Genomic DNA, 19407 nt, shown 5'->3' on the forward strand with positions numbered 1-19407 from the left:
CCATTCTGCTGGAAAATTCTTGATGAGTATGGGTTATGGGGAGAAGGCAGGAGAATGGGGATAGGGGGGAGAGACAGATCAGCCACGATTGAATGGCAGAGTTGTCTTGATAGGCAGGATGGCCTAATTCTGCTCCTATCTCTTCTGATCTGATCTTACGATAAACCACTCCGTAACTCTCAAAACCATCTGACCAGCATTCAAGGAAGCATGGACAAGCATAACTGGGCCTCTGCTTGGTATCCTACCATATCATAGATGCGTTCCCATGTCCTGTCCAGTCTTCACAAATCCATTACCTCTCGCCTCTCTCGCCTAAATTCCATTCTCTGCTCTTCTGTTCATTAGGTTGTCCGTGATTGCATTTCGCCAAAATAGAAGTCACGGTGCAATGTTTTGTATCATCTGCAAATGACTAAATTTCAGTCTAAATCCTTTTAATAGTCTACAAGATACAAGGGACATAACGAAAAAGTTACACTGCACTGTAATGCCATTGCAATTGCTGGAAGTCTGTGCAACATACCTTTTGCTTCCCACCAGCATGCCAATTCTGAAGAAGGGTCCCGACCCGAAACGTCACCCATTCCTTCTCTCCAGAGATGCTGTCTGTCCCTCTGAGTTACTCCAGCTTTTTGTGTCTATCTCTGGTTTTTAACTCATCGCGTTCCCTTCGATCCTTAGCTTTTGTGTCAGAGAGTTGTGAATCTGTGGAATTCTCTGCCTCAGAAGGCAGTGGAGGCCAGTTCTCTGAATGCATTCAAGAGAGAGCTAGATAGAGCTCTTAAGGATAGTGGAGTCAGGGGGGTATGGGGAGAAGGCAGGAACGGGGTACTGATTGAGAATGATCAGCCATGATCACATTGAATGGTGGTGCTGGCTCGAAGGGCCGAATGGCCTACACCTGCACCTATTGTCTATTGACTATCGATTAGTCTGCTGTGCTCAAAGTATTTTCTTTATTCATTCTTTTAAACAATTTTTAGACTTTGGAGAAACAGATGAGGGACAAGCCCTTCGGCCCATCAACCAGTGATCTCCCAGCGACCACTAGCACTACCCCAACACACTGGAGCCAATTTACAATTATACAGAAGCTAATTAACCTACAAAACTGTACGTCTTTGGAGTGCGGGAGGAAACTGGAGCACACAGAGAAATCCCACGTGGTCACGGGTAGAAAGTACAAACTCCGTACAGACAGCGCCCGTAGTCGGAATCGAACCCGGGACTCTGGCGGTGAAAGGTAGTGACTCTACCGCTAAGCCACCCGTTCTCTACTAATTCAACATGGATAGGACAGGACCAACATGGATTTGTAGGTTAATTGGCTTCGGTAAAGATTGTAAATTGTACCCCAGTGTGTGCGTGTGTGTGTGTGTGTGTGTGTGATAGTGTTAGTGTGCGGGGATCGCTGGTCGACGCGGACTCGGTGGGCCGAAGGGCCTGTTTCCGCGCTGTATCTCTAAACTAAACTATAAACTAAGGACAGGTTTAGAGGGACAATACACCAAGTGGACCCGACGGGCCCAAACCTCTCCTGCATTGGTGCAGCACCCTCTCCAAACAAACAAATAAACGAGAGTTTTAGTATATAGATGGGCCAAGTGCAGGCGGGTGGGACTAGTGTAGATTGGACATGTTGGTCGGCATGGGAAAGTTGGGCCGAAGGGCCCGTTTCCATGCTGTACGGCTCTAGGACTATGACTCTAACATCAAATTCAGAGTAGCTGTGTTGAGCTGTTATTTGAATCTCCAAGGAAAATAGTTGCTCTGACTTTGCTCGATCCCGACCGACCACGGGTGCTGTCTGTACGGAGTTTGTACGTTCTCCCCGTGACCTGCGTGGGTTTTCTCCGGGTGCTCTGGTTTCCTCCCACACTCCAAAGACGTACAGGTTTGCAGGTTAATTGGCTTCGGTAAAAATTGTTAATTGTCCCTTGTGTGTGTAGGATAGTACTAGTGCGCGGGGCGATCGCTGGCCGGTGGGCCAAAGGGCCTGTCTCTAAAGTCTACAGTGTAAAGTAATTTTGCTCCCTTTTGTTAGAAGCAGCATCTCCAGGTAATTAAAATGTAATCCTTTTATACATGCTTCCAGGCAATCAAGAAAATCTGTGGGAAATAACATTAGGAATTACGCCAATGGATACTGTAATTTAATTCCCATCACTCCGAATAACTGCAGCAGCATTCTCTGCTCAGTTAGAAAATGATTGACCTGCTGATGTCCCCAAAGGTTTCTTACCAAACCCACACTGGTCTGCCTGCAATACCTTGATCACATTGAGAGTCTGAATGGTAAACTGCACACAGGAGAACAATGCCCAGTCAAATTAATGCTACCGAGTCCACAACAACCTCCACATACCGACTGCAATCTTCACAGGTTGTTGGAGTGGAATTAGGCCACTCGGCCCATCGAGTTTACTCCGCCATTCAATCATGGCTGATCTCTGCCACCTAAGCCCATTTTCCTGCCTTCTCCCCGTATCTCTTGACACCCGTCCTAGTCAAGAACTTTTCTATCTCTGCCTTAAAAATATCCACTGACTTGGCCTCCACAGCCCTCTGTGGCAATGCGTTCCACAGATTAACTACCGTCTGACATGGTTGCAATGCGAGTCAAAGTCACACACATTCACAAACGTAAACACTAATCTATTAAACACGGGGCATTTTTACGGCCGATGATTCTGGATTTGTGGGGGGGGGGGGGCGGCATGGGGGGGGGGGAGCGCTGGGAATTAAGGGGGTCCCAGTGTGGGGGTAGTTTATTGTCACCTGTACCGAGGCACAGTGAAAAGCTTTTGTTGCGTGCTCTCCAGTCAGCGGAAAGACAATAGATGATTTCAATCGAAGATAGACACAAAATGCTGGAGTAACTCAGCGGGACAGGCAGCATCTCCGGAGAGATGGGATGGGTGACATTTTGGGTCCAAACCCTTCTTTAGACGGAGTCGACTCAGTCTGAGTCGAAAGAAGGGTCGATCGAGACCCCTCTTCAGACAGGTGTCGACCTGAAACGTCACCCATTCCTTTTCTCCAGAGATGCTGCCTGACCCGCTGAGTTACTCCAGCATTTTGTGTCTATCTTCGGTTTAAACCACCGTCTGCAGTTCCTTCCTACACACGATTGCAATCAATCCTTTTACACGGTTCAGATACATGATACGGGAATAATGTTTAATGCAAGGTCAAGCCAGCAGAGTCCGATCAAGGATAGTCCGAGGGTCATCAAAGAGGTCATAGTTAAATTATGAAATGTTGCTGTAGGAGTAGAGATTTAAGAGTGTGGAGCGATTATAATATGTGATTGTAGATCTGCATCTGTGGCTAGCACGTACGCAAATAGACGCCCAGGCTGGCTGCCATCTTGGAAGTTTGGAATCTTGGGATGTAGAAGGGCTGAGAAGGGTCTCGGTCCGAAACATCACCCATTCCTTCTCTCCAGAGATGCTGCCTGTCCCGCTGAGTTACTCCAGCATTTTGTGCCTATCTCCGATTTAGACCAGCATCTGCAGTTCTTTCCTAAGCACTTTGGGAACTTTGTGTGCAAAAAAAAGAAAGATTTTCACTGCACCCAGCTAGCCACAAGTGACAATAAATGGGGGGGGGGGGGGCAAATTCAGCCATTCTAATGAAGGAAGATAGACAATCGAGAGAGGTTGGCCTTCGTAACAAGAGGAGTTGAGTATAGGAGCAAAGAGGTCCTTCTACAGTTGTACCGGGCCCTGGTGAGACCACACCTGGAGTACTGTGTGCAGTTTTGGTCTCCAAATTTGAGGAAGGATATTCTTGCTATGGAGGGCGTGCAGCGTAGGTTCACTAGGTTAATTCCCGGAATGGCGGGACTGTCGTATGTTGAAAGGCTGGAGCGATTGGGCTTGTATACACTGGAATTTAGAAGGATGAGGGGGGATCTTATTGAAACATATAAGATAATTAGGGGATTGGACACATTAGAGGCAGGAAACGTGTTCCCAATGTTGGGGGAGTCCAGAACAAGGGGCCACAGTTTAAGAATAAGGGGTAGGCCATTTAGAACGGAGATGAGGAAGAACTTTTTCAGTCAGAGGGTGGTGAAGGTGTGGAATTCTCTGCCTCAGAAGGCAGTGGAGGCCAGTTCGTTGGATGCTTTCAAGAGAGAGCTGGATAGAGCTCTTAAGGATAGCGGAGTGAGGGGGTATGGGGAGAAGGCAGGAACGGGGTACTGATTGAGAGTGATCAGCCATGATCGCATTGAATGGCGGTGCTGGCTCGAAGGGCTGAATGGCCTACTCCTGCACCTAATGTCTATTGTCTATTGTCTATTGTCTATTGTCTACAACGGGACAGGCAGCATCTCTGGACAGAAGGAATGGGTATATCTCTCGTTTCCGTTATCTCTAACCAGTCTGGTCTCGACTCGAGACCCTTCTTCAGACTGGTTAGAGATAACGGAAACGAGAGATATAGTCGATGATGTGGAGAGATAAAGAACAATGAATGAAAGATACGCACACAAGTGACGATGATAAAGGAACCAAGCTGTTTGTTGGGTGAAAATGAGAAGCTGGTGCGACTTGGGTGGGGGAGGGATAGAGAGAGAGAGGGAATGCCGGGGGCTACCTAAAGTGAGAGAAATCAATATTCGTACCACTGGGGTGTAAGCTGCCCAAGCAAAATATGAGATGCTGTTCCCCCAATTTGCGTTTAGCCTCTTTAGCCTCTACATTAGTCCCTAATGCAGTTTAATCCTTCCAAATGTGAAACCATGCATGTCAACAGGAGGAGGAAACCAGGCGAAACATCATATAATTTGATTTTGATTTGATTTAGAGATACAGCGCGGAAACAGGCCCTTCGGCCCACCAAGTCCGCGCCCTCCATAGCAAGAATATCCTTCCTCAAATTTGGAGACCAAAACTGCACACAGTACTCCAGGTGCGGTCTCACCAGGGCCCGGTACAACTGTAGAAGGACCTCTTTGCTCCTATACTCAACTCCTCTTGTTACGAAGGCCAACATTCCATTGGCTTTCTTCACTGCCTGCTGTACCTGCATGCTTCCTTTCATTGACTGATGCACTAGGACACCCAGATCTCGTTGAACTCCCCCTCCTCCTAACTTGACACCATTCAGATAATAATCTGCCTTTCTATTCTTGCTTCCAAAGTGAATAACCTCACACGTATCTACATTAAACTGCATCTGCCATGTATCCGCCCACTCACACAACCTGTCCAAGTCACCCTGCAGCCTTATTGCATCTTCCTCACAATTCACACTACCCCCCAACTTAGTATCATCTGCAAATTTGCTAATGGTACTTTTAATCCCTTCGTCTAAGTCATTAATGTATATCGTAAATAGCTGGGGTCCCAGCACCGAACCTTGCGGTACCCCACTGGTCACTGCCTGCCATTCCGAAAGGGACCCATTTATCCCCACTCTTTGCTTTCTGTCTGTCAACCAATTTTCTGTCCAAGTCCTTACCGCTGTGCCACTTGGAACCTTCATTGTCTCAGTAACCTGCAGCCCAGAGGGGAATGTTGAGCCTTCAGATTCCTCCAGGCGTTGAAGGAAAATACGTTTGTGTTTCAATATATTGATTGGGAGTCGGATTCATGTCAGCGGATTTAATGGATTGTGAGCCCAGGTTCCCAAAACATCGCAGGTCAAACATCTGTACAATGTTCAGCGCCCAGCTGGGTGACAGACAGAAGCAAGTCTGAAATGTCATCTCACAAAGATAGACACAAAATGCTGGAGTAACTCAGCGGGGACAGGCAGCATCTCTGGAGAGAAGGAATGGGTGACGATTCGGGTCGAGACTGGTCTCCAATGAGGTGGATGGTAGTTCAAGACCGCTCTCTAGTTGTTAGTAGGATGGTTCAGTTGCCTGATAACAGCTGGGAAGAAACTGTCCCTGAATCTGGAGGTGTGTGTTTTGACACTTCTGTACCTCTTGCCCGATGGGAGAGGGGAGAAGAGGGAGTGAAACTGGTCCTTGATTATGCTGCTGGCCTTGCCAAGGCAGCATAGATAGGTGCTTAGTGGGCTGCATGGACATGGCGGGCCGAAGGACTTGTTTCTGTACTGTACGAATCTTTGATGCGACACCTTTGTGAAGAACTCCATTACACTGCGCGACCAGAAGGCCTCCCGACGGTTGGGCCGCAGCTGTGGACTGAGAGCGTGGCCGGGGGCCTTTACCGAGGCTTTTCCGGATCAATAGACAATAGGCAATAGACAATAGGTGCAGGAGGAGGCCATTCGGCCCTTCGAGCCAGCACCGCCATTCAATGTGATCATGGCTGATCATTCTCAATCAGTACCCTGTTCCTGCCTTCTCCCCATAACCCCTGACTCCACTATCCTTAAGAGTTCTATCTAGCTCTCTCTTGAATGCATTCAGAGAATTGGCCTCCACTGCCTTCTGAGGTAGAGAATTCCACAGATTCACAACTCTCTGACTGAAAACGTTTTTCCTCATCTCAGTTCCTCTGGATTATATAACGGTTTTTCCTCATCTCAGTTCTAAATGGCCTACCCCTTATTCTTAAACTGTGGCCCCTTGTTCTGGACTCCCCCAAAATTGGGAACACGTTTCCTGCCTCTAACCTGTCCAACCCCTTAATAATCTTGTACGTTTCAATAAGATCCCCTCTCATCCTTCTAAATTCCTTCTAAACTAGGGTGTCCTAGTTACATCCTCAAAGAATCGCCACGTAGAAGCCCGGGTCGGGCGAAGCGGCCGACGGAGCCATCGGCCGGGGCCGGGGGGCGGCACCATGGAGGCATGAAGTGGGGCGTCGACAGCGGCGAGGCCTCGGCGGTGGTGAAGCCTCATGGGGCGGCGATGCCTCGTGGGTCGAGCCACGATCGCCGGTCGATGGGATCGTGGAGGACCACCACGAGGGAGGCGGGGACGAACAATGGAACAACACCAAGGGAATTGGTCAAATCTGAATGAGAACTAGGCATCGATCGGCACAGGATGGATGAATGAATACGTTTATTGGCCAAATACGTGCAGACACATGGAATGTACATTCAAGGAATGTTTACGTTTAGAACGGAGATGAGGAAGAACTTTTTCAGTCAGAGAGTGGTGAAGGTGTGGAATTCTCTGCCTCAGAAGGCAGTGGAGGCCAGTTCGTTGGATGCTTTCAAGAGAGAACTGGATAGAGCTCTTAAGGATAGCGGAGTGAGGGGGTATGGGGAGAAGGCAGGAACGGGGTACTGATTGAGAATGATCAGCCATGATCGCATTGAATGGCGGTGCTGGCTCGAAGGGCTGAATGGCCTACTCCTGCACCTATTGTCTATTGTCGATTGTTTAGGACTGAACATCCTGAGAGAAATGTCGACAGTTATTGCAAGAAATATACTTTGTGACACTATTAGGAAACAATATGATTCAGAATTCACCTTTGATTTCAAATGTATGGAACGATCTGCCCGACGAGGTCGTTGAGGCAGGGACTATCCCAACATTTAAGAAACAGCTAGACAGGTACACGGATAGACACAAAATGCTGGAGTAACTCAGCGAGTCAGACAGCATTTCTGGATTCTGGAAAAGATTTAGATTTTAGATTTAGAGATTCAGCGTGGAAACAGGCCCTTCGGCCCCACCGGGTCCGCGCCGCCCAGCGATCCCCGCACATTAACACTATCCTACACACACTAGGGACAATTTTTACATTTGCCCAGCCAATTTAACCTACATACCTGTACGTCTTTGGAGTGTGGGAGGAAACCGAAGATCTCGGAGAAAGCAGGTCACGGGGAGAACGTACAAACTCCGTACAGACGGCGCCCGTAGTCGGGATCGAACCCGAGTCTCCGGCGCTGCATTCGCTGTAAGGCAGCAACTCTACCGCTGCGCCACCGTGCCGCTCATAGGTGGTGTTTCGGGTCGAGACCCTTCTTTAGAAATTGTCCCAGTGCGTGAGATAGCGTTAGTGTACAGGGATCGCCGGTCGGTGTGGACTCGGTTGACCAAATGTGTGGGAAGGAACTGCAGATGCTGATTCAAACTGAAGATAGGCAGCCCAATAAGCTGACCGGCTGAGTTACTCCCGCTATTTGTGTCTATCTTCAATGGGCCGAATGGCCTGTGTCCAAACTAAACAGCTTTTAATGAGAATCACGAGGATAATGCCTGTTGTGTGCATTCTGTGGACGCATCGATTTTGTTCACATTTCAGATCCATTGCCCCTTTCAATCATTTACCCTGAATCAGTGCGTTCGGTGTTTTCAAAACAGCACAATTTGCAAAATAAAAAGTTGAAAGCTTTTCTGCTTTCTGCTGGTGAGAGAAACGAGCAATCAACAGTCCATTATCTCAACCCATTGATTCAACGTTGCTGAGAATGCCTTTGTAGTTTCAACATAAAATCCCAGTGAAAGAATGTGGTGGCAAAAACCTAATCAAGATAATGGAGTCAATGACCCTCTGATGCAGGACTCTAATGATGGCCACTGGCAGGGGATAGAGTTTGGAGGTGTTTCTTCTGTTTTATCTCCTTTTTTTAATCCATTAGTATATTGCAACCATTCGTATTCTGAATCAAGGATGGACACAAAGTGCTGGAGTAACTCAGCGGGCCATAAGTTCATAGGTTCTAGGAGCAGAAATTGGCCATTAGGCCCATTAAGTCTACTCTGCCATTCAATCATGGCTGATCCATTTTTCCATCTCAACCACATTCCCCTGCTCTCTCCCCATAACCCCCTGACACCCGTACTAATCAAGGATCTGGCAGCAGCTCTGGAGAAAAAAGATAGGTGACGTTTCGGGTCGGGGCCCTTCTTCAGACTGAAAGTAAGTAGGGGGGGGGGGGGGGGGGGGAGGGGAGAGAGAACCGGAGGCGAGAATAGACCTGGTCAAATTAGGGTCAGCAACAGATGACCACGGCAGATTAGGCCATTCAGCCCCTCGAGTCTTCTCCACCATCAATCGTGGCCGGCCTATTTTTCCCTCTCAACCCCATTCTCCTGCCTTCCCCTCCGTAACCTGAGGTGACCTTACTAATCAAGAACCTATCAACATCTCTACATCGGCAAGACCAAACGCAGGCTCGGCGATCGTTTCGCTCAACACCTTCGCTCAGTCCGCCTCAACCAACCTGAACTCCCGGTGGCTGAGCACTTCAACACCCCCCTCCCACTCCCAGTCTGACCTTTCTGTCATGGGCCTCCTCCAGTGCCATAGTGAGGCCCACCGGAAATTGGAGGAACAGCACCTCATATTTCGCTTGGGCAGCTTGCAGAAAGCAGCATTCGTGTCAAGCAGCATCTCAGGAGAGAAGGAATGGGTGATATTTCGGGTCGAGACCCTTCTTCAGACTGATGTCAGGGGAGGGGGCGGGACAAAGAAAGGATGTAGTTGGAGACAGGAAGACAGTGGGAGAACTGGGAAGGGGGAGGGGAAAGAGAGGGACAGAGGAACTATCTAAAGTTAGAGAAGTCAATGTTCATACCGCTGGGGTGTAAGTTGCCCAAGCGAAATATGAAATGCTGTTCCTCCAATTTGCGGTGGGCCTCACTATGACACTGGAGGAGGCCCATGACAGAAAGGTCAGACTGGGAATGGGAGGGGGAGTTGAAGTGCTCAGCCACCAGGAGATCAGGTTGGTTAAGGCGGACTGAGCGAAGGTGTTAAGCGAAACGATCGCCGAGCCTGCGTTTGGTCTCGCCGATGTAGAGAAGAGATATGAAATCTACCTTATTTGTCGGCACAGGATGGATGAATGAATACGTTTATGAAGTGGGGCGTCGACAGCAGCGAGGCCTCGCGACGACGGGGCCTCGGCGGTGGTGAAGCCTCATGGGGCGGCGATGCCTCGTGGGTCGAGCCACGATCGCCGGTCGATGGGATCGTGGAGGACCACCACGAGGGAGGCGGGGACGAACAATGGAACAATACCAAGGGAATTGGTCAAATCTGAATGAGAACTAGGCATCGATCGGCAGAGGATGGATGAATGAATACGTTTATTGGCCAAATACGTGCATACACATGGAATGTACATTCAAGGAATGTTTAGGACTGAACATCCTGAGAGAAATGTCGACAGTTATTGCAAGAAATATACTTTGTGACACTATTAGGAAACAATATGATTCAGAATTCACCTTTGATTTCAAATGTATGGAACGATCTGCCCGACGAGGTCGTTGAGGCAGGGACTATCCCAACATTTAAGAAACAGCTAGACAGGTACACGGATAGACACAAAATGCTGGAGTAACTCAGCGAGTCAGACAGCATTTCTGGATTCTGGAAAAGATTTAGATTTTAGATTTAGAGATACAGCGTGGAAACAGGCCCTTCGGCCCCACCGGGTCCGCGCCGCCCAGCGATCCCCGCACATTAACACTATCCTACACACACTAGGGACAATTTTTACATTTGCCCAGCCAATTTAACCTACATACCTGTACGTCTTTGGAGTGTGGAAGGAAACCGAAGATCTCAGAGAAAACCCACGCAGGTCACGGGGAGAACGTACAAACTCCGTACAGACGGCGCCCGTAGTCGGGATCGAACCCGAGTCTCCGGCGCTGCATTCGCTGTAAGGCAGCAACTCTACCGCTGCGCCACTGCTGCGCCAATTTGCGGTGGGCCTCACTATGACACTGGAGGAGGCTCGTGACAGAAAGGTCAGACTGGGAATGGGAGGGGGAGTTGAAGTGCTCAGCCACCAGGAGATCAGGTTGGTTAAGGCGGACTGAGCGAAGGTGTTAAGCGAAACGATCGCCGAGCCTGCGTTTGGTCTCGCCAATGTAGAGAAGAGATATGAAATCTACCTTATTTGGAATGGATAATGTTGACTTCGATTAGCCTGAGCTCAGCCTATTGGGCAGTTAGTGGTAAAAGAGTAAAGTTGTCTAACATCAGTCATTAAACAATGAACTTTGGTCAATGAGTTGTTGGTTGCACAGGTTAAAATAAGCTCGGCAAAGATAAACACAATGGCTAATTTATTTTCCTGTCGTACGACGTCAGAGTGCAAGATATTGACCAACATGATAATGTCGGAGTACACTAAAACTAAATCATTCTGTTTCCCTCTTTTTAAATCAGCACAATCCTTTTTATTTAAGAGTAATTAGAGATTAAGTCACCGTTGAAATGGTGTCTGGGCATCCGAGATTGTCATCTCATTAGAAGAACCAAAAACCTCGCCAAAACATATCTTTGCCACTGCTCTGGGTGTTAATTAACAGTCCATTTCGACGGATTTCAAAACTTTAATAATTTCTTTTGAGGTGGCGCAGCGGTAGAGTTGCTGCCTCACAGCGCTAGAGGCCCGGGTTCCATCCTGACTACGGGTGCCTGTCTGTACGGAGTTTGTACGTTCTCCCTGTATTCCTGTCATTAGGTCGTAAGGAATAAGAGTAGAATTAGGCCATTCGGCCCATCAGGTGAATCTGTGGAATTCTCTGCCACAGAAGGTAGTTGAGGCCAGTTCATTGGCTATATTTAAGAGTGAGTTAGATGTGGCCCTTGTGGCTAAAGGGATTAGGGGGTATGGAGAGAAGGCAGGTACAGGATACTGAGTTGGATGATCAGCCAGGATCATATTGAATGGCGGTGCAGGCTCGAAGGGCCGAATGGCCTACTCCTGCACCTATTTTCTATGTTTCTATGTTTCTACTCCACCATTCAATCATGGCTGGTCTATCTCTCCCTCTTAACCCCATTCTCCTGCCTTCTCTCCATAACCTCTGACACCCGTAAGTCTACCCAATCTATTCCTCTCATGATTTTCATCCTCTCAGCGATTGCCCGTACACTAGTCCTATCCTACACACTAGGGACAGTTTACAGAAGCAAATTAACCTATGAACCTCTATGCATGTTCTTGGAGTGTGAGGGGTAAACCGGGGCATCCGGAGAAAACCCGCAGGGAGAATGTACGAAGCTCGTACAGCCAGCACCCGCAGTCAGGATCGAACTCGGGTCCCTGGCGTTGTAAGGCAGCAACTCAACCGCTGCGCCACCGTGCATAGCCTGAAGATGAGAGGAGCAAAGTATAAAGTTGTTGACTTTTTTTTTACACAGCGGGTGGGGGGTGCCTGGAACACACTGCCAGGGGTGTTGGTGGAGGCAGATACGATAGTGGCATTTAAGAAACGTTTGGACAGGCACATGGGTATGAAGGGAATGGAGGGGCGTGGATCACGAGCAGGCAGATCAGATTTGTCAGGCAGTGTAAGTGGCCGAGCACTTCAACTCCCCCTCCCACTCCCAGTCTGACCTTGCTGTCATGGGCCTCCTTCAGTGCCATAGAGAGGCCCACCGGAAATTGGAGGAACAGCACCACATATTTCGCTTGGGCAGCTTGCAGCCCAGCGGTATGAACATTGACTTCTCCAACTTTAGATAGTTCCTCTGTCCCTCTCTTCCCCTCTCCCTTCCCAGATCTCCCACTGCCTTCCTGTCTCCACCTATATCCTTCCTTTGTCCCGCCCCCCCTGACATCAGTCTGAAGAAGGGTCTCGACCCGAAACGTCGCCCATTCCTACTCTCCAGAGATGCTGCCTGACCTGCTGAGTTACTCCAGCATTTTGTGAATAAATATCACGAGTTGGCAGGCAGATCAGGCTAACCTGCCTGAAGAAGGGTCTCGACCCGAAATGTCACCCATTCCTACTCTCCAGAGATGCTGCCTGTCTCGCTGAGTTACTCCAGCATTTAGAGTCTACAGAATCCTCGGTTTAAACCAGCGTCTGCAGTTCCTTCCTAATTAGATCAGTTAGTCTTGGCATCCTGTGCCACCGCGCCAAAGGTACAGAAGTGTGAAAATGCACACCTCCAGATTCAGGGACAGGTGCTTCCCGGCTGTTATCAGGCAACTGAACCATCCTAGCTCAACCAGAGAGCAGTGCTGAGCTACTATCTACCTCATTGGTGACCTTTGGACTATCCTTGATCGGACTTTGCTGGCTTCACCTTGCACTAAACGTTATTCCTTTGTGCACACCAAATCTCTCACCACCAAACTGTGAAGTTGAAACCCATGTGGCTGGAGAGGATACACTCAGGCAAGCACGTTATTCCCCTGACCCTCTATCTATCTGTACACTGTGGGCCGCCCCATTGTAATCATGTATTGCTTTTTCCTGCTGACTGGATAGCACGCAACACAAGCTTTCCACTGTACCTCGGTACATCGACACTGCTCTTCACACTGCACTGACCCACCTTGAACACCAGGGGAGCTATGTGAGGATGCTCTTCCTCGACTTCAGCTCTGCCTTTAACACGGTCATCCCGAGCAGACTGGTCACCAAACTTTCCGACCTTGGATTTTCCCAAACCATCTGCCAATGGATCAAGGACTTCCTGACCAACCGCCCCCAGACCGTCAAAATAGGCCCTCACCTCTCCTCCACCATTACACTGAGCACCGGCTCACCACAGGGCTGTGTGTTGAGCCCCATCCTTTACTCCCTCTACACTCACGACTGCGCCCCCACCCATCCCACCAACACCATCATCAAGTTCGCGGATGACACGACTGTGGTTGGACTCATCTCAGAAGGAGATGAGACAGCCTATAGGGATGAAATCCAAAGGCTGGCAGCATGGTGTTCAGTGAACAATCTGGTCCTGAACTCCTCCAAAACAAAGGAACTTATAATTGACTTTAGAAAAACCAGTGGAGATTACGACCCACTCTACATCAATGGGGTCTGTGTGGAAAGGGTACCAGCTTTCAGGTTCCTGGGTACGCACATCGCAGAGGATCTTACCTGGTCTACCAACACCATCACCACAGTAAAGAAGGCACAGCAGAGACTCCACTTCCTGAGGATCCTCAGGAAAACCAACCTGCAGGAGAAGCTCATGTTGTCCTTCTATCGCTGCTCCATCGAGAGTGTGCTGGCATACTGTATAACCACATGGTATGCCAGCTGCTCAGAAAAGGACAGGAAGGCCCTTCAGAGGGTCATCACGACGGCCCAGAAGATCATCGGCTGCTCACTGCCCTCCCTGGAGCACCTGTTCAGCCTACGCTGCCTCAGTAGAGCAGGCAAAATAATAAAAGATCCATCCCACCCCGGCCACCGTCTGTTTGTTCATCTGCCCTCTGGTCGACGTTTCAGGTCGATCAAATCCCGAACAAACAGACTTAAGAACAGTTTTTACCCCAGGGCCATACGAGAACTGAACACTACCTTTGCACTAGGCAACACCGTTAAAAAATCTTGTACTTAATATAATTGTATTTAATTGTATTTATGTATTTATTTGTTTTTGCATTTATTGCATATATGTTTGTACGCACCGTCAGGATTGGCTATTTTTTAATTTCGTTGTAATCGTTGCAATGACAATAAATGAATATTATTATTATTATTATTATTATGTGACAATAAACTCAACTGAACTGATGTTTGGCACAGATATGGAATGGAATAGAAATGGAATACTTTATTGTGCGACAAGGCACAGTGAGATTCTTTGCTTGCATACCCAATACCCAATAGACAATAGACAATAGACAATAGGTGCAGGAGGAGGCCATTCGGCCCCTCGAGCCAGCACCACCATTCAATGTGATCATGGCTGATCATTCTCAATCAGTACCCCGTTCCTGCCTTCTCCCCATACCCCCTGACTCCGCTATCCTTAAGAGCTCTATCTAGCTCTCTCTTGAATGTCTTCAGAGAATTGGCCTCCACTGCCTTCTGAGGCAGTGAATTCCACAGATTCACAACTCTCTGACTGAAAAGGCTTTTCCTCATCTCCGTTCTAAATGGCCTACCCCTTATTCTTAAACCGTGGTCCCTGGTTCCGGACTCCCCCAACATTGGGAACATGTTTCCTGCCTCTAACGTGTCCAACCCCTTAATGATCTTATACGTTTGGATAAGATCCCCTCTCATCCTTCTAAATTCCAGTGTATACAAGCCTGTTTACAAACAGCGGCCACCTAAGGCACTGAAAAAGTTACCCCCCCCCCTGCAGAGGTGCCACCGAGTCCCTCCCATTGTCCACTGTTCCCCCCCTCACCTCCCACCCGCCCCATTATCCATTGTTCTATCCACCCCCCCCCCCCCCCCCCCACCACCCCCCCACTCTGACGGCGGTCCCCCACGCTGGATCCTCCATTGTTCTTCTCCTCCCTCCCCCATGGTGGTCCGTCCGTCCCCCCCCCCCACCCACCCTCTCATCGACCGCCGACCACGGGTCGACCCGCGAGGCTTCACCACCGCCGAGGCTCCCCCACCGCGAGGTGTCCTCGCTGCCAACCAGGCCCCACCAAAAGACTGCCAGCAAGGTTGGGGACGTCCACGCATGGCTTTGGGTACATGGACGCTCCAGGCTCATTTCTATATTAAAAGGGTAAACAGCAATTGACTCTGAGGGACTGGTCATTCACTGCTTCGTGGTATTTATGAAGCATCCTTTTCACCACCAGCTGGTGGGCCGAACAATCCACGCGAAATAAATCGTCAAGGTCCCCGCTGAGATTGCGTAATTGGGAATGAATGCGGGAAGCATCCGGAACCATCATCTAATCTCATCATTGAGTCCCAAGGTCCAGGCGAGACGATTATGCTTCTGTCAAAGGCAACAATGGGCTGGAGGACCAAACGTTGCCATGGAATTATGATCATGCTTTGCCAAGCTAAATAAAATGGCATTCCGACACTAAGTAATGTGAAGGTCGACTCTCGTGCTTATACAGCCCGCAGTGGACGTGTCAATTCAAAGTCGGAACTCGGGTAAGCAAAGCAATTAGAAGAAGAATAGGGAAAAGGATTTGAATGTTCGCCTGTAATATGTGCAATCGGTTTTTTGTCACATGTACTGACCGAGGTCTCGACCCGAAACGTCACCCATTCCTTCTCTCCTGAGATGCTGCCTGACCTGCTGAGTTACTCCAGCATTTTGTGAATAAATACCTCCGATTTGTACCAGCATCTGCAGTTATTTTCTTACACTTGAGGTACAGTGAAAAGCTTTTTGTCGCGTGCTAACCAGTCAACGGAAAGGCAATATACGACTACAATCCAGCCGTTTACAGTGTATGAATACATGATAAGGGAATAACGTTTAGCGCAAGGCAAAGCCAGCAAAGTCCAATCAAGGATAGCCCGAGGGTCACCAATGAGGAAGATAGTAGTTGAGCGCTGCTGTCTGGTTGCAGTAGGATGGTTCAGTTGCCTGATAACAGCTGGGATGAAACTGTACCATAGCTAAAATCAAACCATTCCTCCAATTTGACAACATTGAAAAAATCATCCACGCATTCATTTCCTCCCGCATAGACTACTGCAACTCCCTGTACACTGGGATCAGCCAATCATCCCTGTCCCGCCTGCAATTGGTCCAAAACGCCGCAGCGAGACTCCTGACGGGTACCCGTAAAAGGGACCACATCACCCCGATATTGGCCTCTCTCCACTGGCTCCCAGTACAGTACAGAATCAACTTCAAGCTCCTCCTATTCACATACAAAGCCCTAAACGGGCTTGCCCCCCCCCCCCCCCCATATAAAAAATCTTCTAACCCACCACTCTATCTCCAGGTCCCTCAGGTCGGCCGACTTGGGGCTACTCACTATCCCACGGTCTAGGCTTAAGCTCAAGGGTGACCGCGCTTTTGCGGTTGCAGCTCCTAGACTGTGGAACAGCATCCCTCTCCCCATCAGAACTGCCCCCCTCCATCGACTCCTTTAAGTCCAGGCTCAAAACCTATTTCTACTCCCTAGCGTTTGAGGCCCTCTGAGGGGGGCGCTGTGAACTGTTTATGTATGTGCTGTTATGTTTGTGTGCCATTGTATGTTCGTTCTTAGTACCTGAACTGATGTACGGCACTTTGGTCAACGTGGGTTGTTTTTAAATGTGCTGTACAAATAAAATTGACTTGACTTGACTTGACTTGAATCTGGAGGTGTGCGTTTTCTCATTTCTATACCTTTTGCCTGGTGGGAGAGGGGAGACGAGAGAGTGAGACTCGCCTTTTACTGATTCTATTCCTCGTTGTCTCCTTCCCCTCAGCCAACAATCATCCATTCTACATTTCCCTGACCATCGTCTGCTTTGATCTGCCATTTTCACACCTTGCCCTTCCATATCTCTTGTTACCCTCTCCCCCTGACTCTCAGTCTGAAGAAGGGTCTCGACCCAAGACATCACCCATTCCTTCTCTCCAGAGATGCTGCCCGTCACGCTGAGTTACACCGGCATTTTGTGTCTACCCTTCTGAGCAATAAATGGTTGAATTAAGTTCTGTTGAATGACAGTAATCTTGCGATGAATTGGATTCCTCTGGTATGAATTGGATTCCTCAAGACACAGCAAAAGCTTTGCTCTCTCCAGCAGCAGTAGTTCGGCATCAGGGTGGTGAATCTGCGGAATTCATTGCCACTGAAGGCTGTGGAGGCCGTCAATGGATATTTTTAAGGCTGAGATAGATAGTCTTGATCAGTACGGGTGTCAGGGGGTTACGGGGAGATGGCAGGAGAATGCGGTTCGGAGAGAGAGGTAGGATCAGCCATCATTGAATGGAGGAGTAGACGTCATGGGCCAAATGGTCTCATTCTGCTCCTATCGCTCATGACCTTATGAATAATGCCAGTATCGTACACCAGTGCCCGTCTGTACAAGTGAGGTTGGTCAGTGATTTCACTTGGGCTGGGGGATATTGGCTCTTGTTTATTAAGGAAATGTGCACAAGTCTCTGGGCAACAATGAGGACGAACAATTTATTTCATGACAAGTGGAGGTTAGTTAAAAGATTTGCTTGATAGGTTTTCACCAAGGCAGCTTACCGAATGAAATTTCCTGTCAAATCCCACTTCCATATTGTGCGAGCATGTTAATAGCTGGTTTTCACAGGGGGCAGGAGAGACTTTGTTGGTTGGGCGTACACATCCAGACAGATCCTCAACTGCATGCTCAATAGAGACTCGATTGATGGGTTTGGACAGAGTAGATGTGGAGAGGATGTTTCCACCAGTGGGAGAGTCTAGGACCAAAGGCCACAGCCTCAGAATAAATGGACTTTCCTTTACAATGGAGATGAGGAGGGATTTCTTTAGCTCGAGGGTGGGTGGCAAATCTGTGGAATTCATTGCCACAGACAGTTGTGGAGGCCAAGTCGTTGGATACTTTTAAGGCAGAGATTGATAGATTCTTGATGAGTAAGGGTGTCAATGATTACAGGGAGAAGACAGGAGCATGGGGTTGAGAGGGAAAGATAGATCAGCCATAATCGAATGGCGGACTAGACGATGGGTCCAATGGCCTAATTCTGTTCCTATGTCTTTTGGTCCTATCAATTCCTCTGTCACCCTTCTCTGCAACGTTAACTAACTTGGTTTCATTCTTCGAAGGTATCACAAAATGCCGGAGTAACTCAGCAGGTCAGGCTGCATCTAGGAGAGAGGGAATGGGTGACGTTTCGGGTCGACACCCTTCTTCAGACTGGTTTCATTCTTCCCTCGGTCTTCCAACTGAAATGTTGACTCTGATTGTTTCCCACAGATGCACATGACCTACTGAGTGTTTCCTGCAGTTTCTATTTTTTAAATTGTGTCGGAGGGAACTGCAGGAGCTGCTTTACACCGAAGATAGACACAAAATGCTGGAGTAACTCAGTGGGGTCAGGCAGCATCTCTGGAGAGAAGGAATGGGTGACGTTTCCGGTCGAGGTCTGAAGAAGGGTCCCGACCCGAAACGTCACCCATTCCGTCTCTCCACAGATGCTGCCTGTCCCGCTGAGTTACTCCAGCTTTTTGTGTCTATCTTCTATTTTTAATTTCCGATTTCCAGCATCTGTAGTTTTGCGAAATCTCCTCAAGGTTTGTCTACTTTGAAGAGGTTCCCCTCCTCTCTCCGACGCCCTTACCCCAACGGTTGGTCAGGGGGTATGGGGAGAGGGCAGGAACGGGGTACTGATTGTGGATGATCAGCCATGATCACATTGAATGGCGGTGCTAGAATGGCCTCCTCCTGCACCTATTGTCAATTGTCCATTGATTTAGAGGAGTTGTCTCGACCCGAAACGTCACCCATTCCTTCTCTCCAGAGACGCTGCCCGTCCCGCTGAGTTACTCCAGCGTTTTGTGTCTATCTTCGGTTTAAACCAGCATCTGCAGTTCCTTCTTACACATCTGTAGTTTTGCGATTTCCATTTACTGAATAGAAAGGACCCGGCGAGCTGCCTTCTTACCCTGATCACAAGTGTGGTTCATTTTGCCTGCAATCTTCTTGTGGCAGGCGAGGATTTTTAATTGCCCAATCTTCACTGGGCTGAGAGTGTTAAAACTGCACATCTACTTCCCACAGGCTGCAGCATCATGCGCTCGATAACTAAAGATTAAATCAATCAATCGGTGTACAACTTAATCCATTTACTACAACCAATGCCTTTGTTCACTTTCCAGGCATTA

The 19407-nt window shown here is 48.7% G+C and overlaps 1 protein-coding gene across 1 annotated transcript in view; it reads right to left on the reverse strand.

Moving 5' to 3' along the window:
- Positions 1 to 19407, reverse strand: part of LOC144602176 (protein kinase C-binding protein NELL1-like) — a 452218-nt gene that overhangs the window by 247683 nt on the left and 185128 nt on the right. The window lies entirely within an intron of this gene.

The sequence above is a fragment of the Rhinoraja longicauda genome, chromosome 18 (assembly GCF_053455715.1).
Source record: "Rhinoraja longicauda isolate Sanriku21f chromosome 18, sRhiLon1.1, whole genome shotgun sequence".
Taxonomy (NCBI): Eukaryota; Metazoa; Chordata; class Chondrichthyes; order Rajiformes; family Arhynchobatidae; genus Rhinoraja; species Rhinoraja longicauda.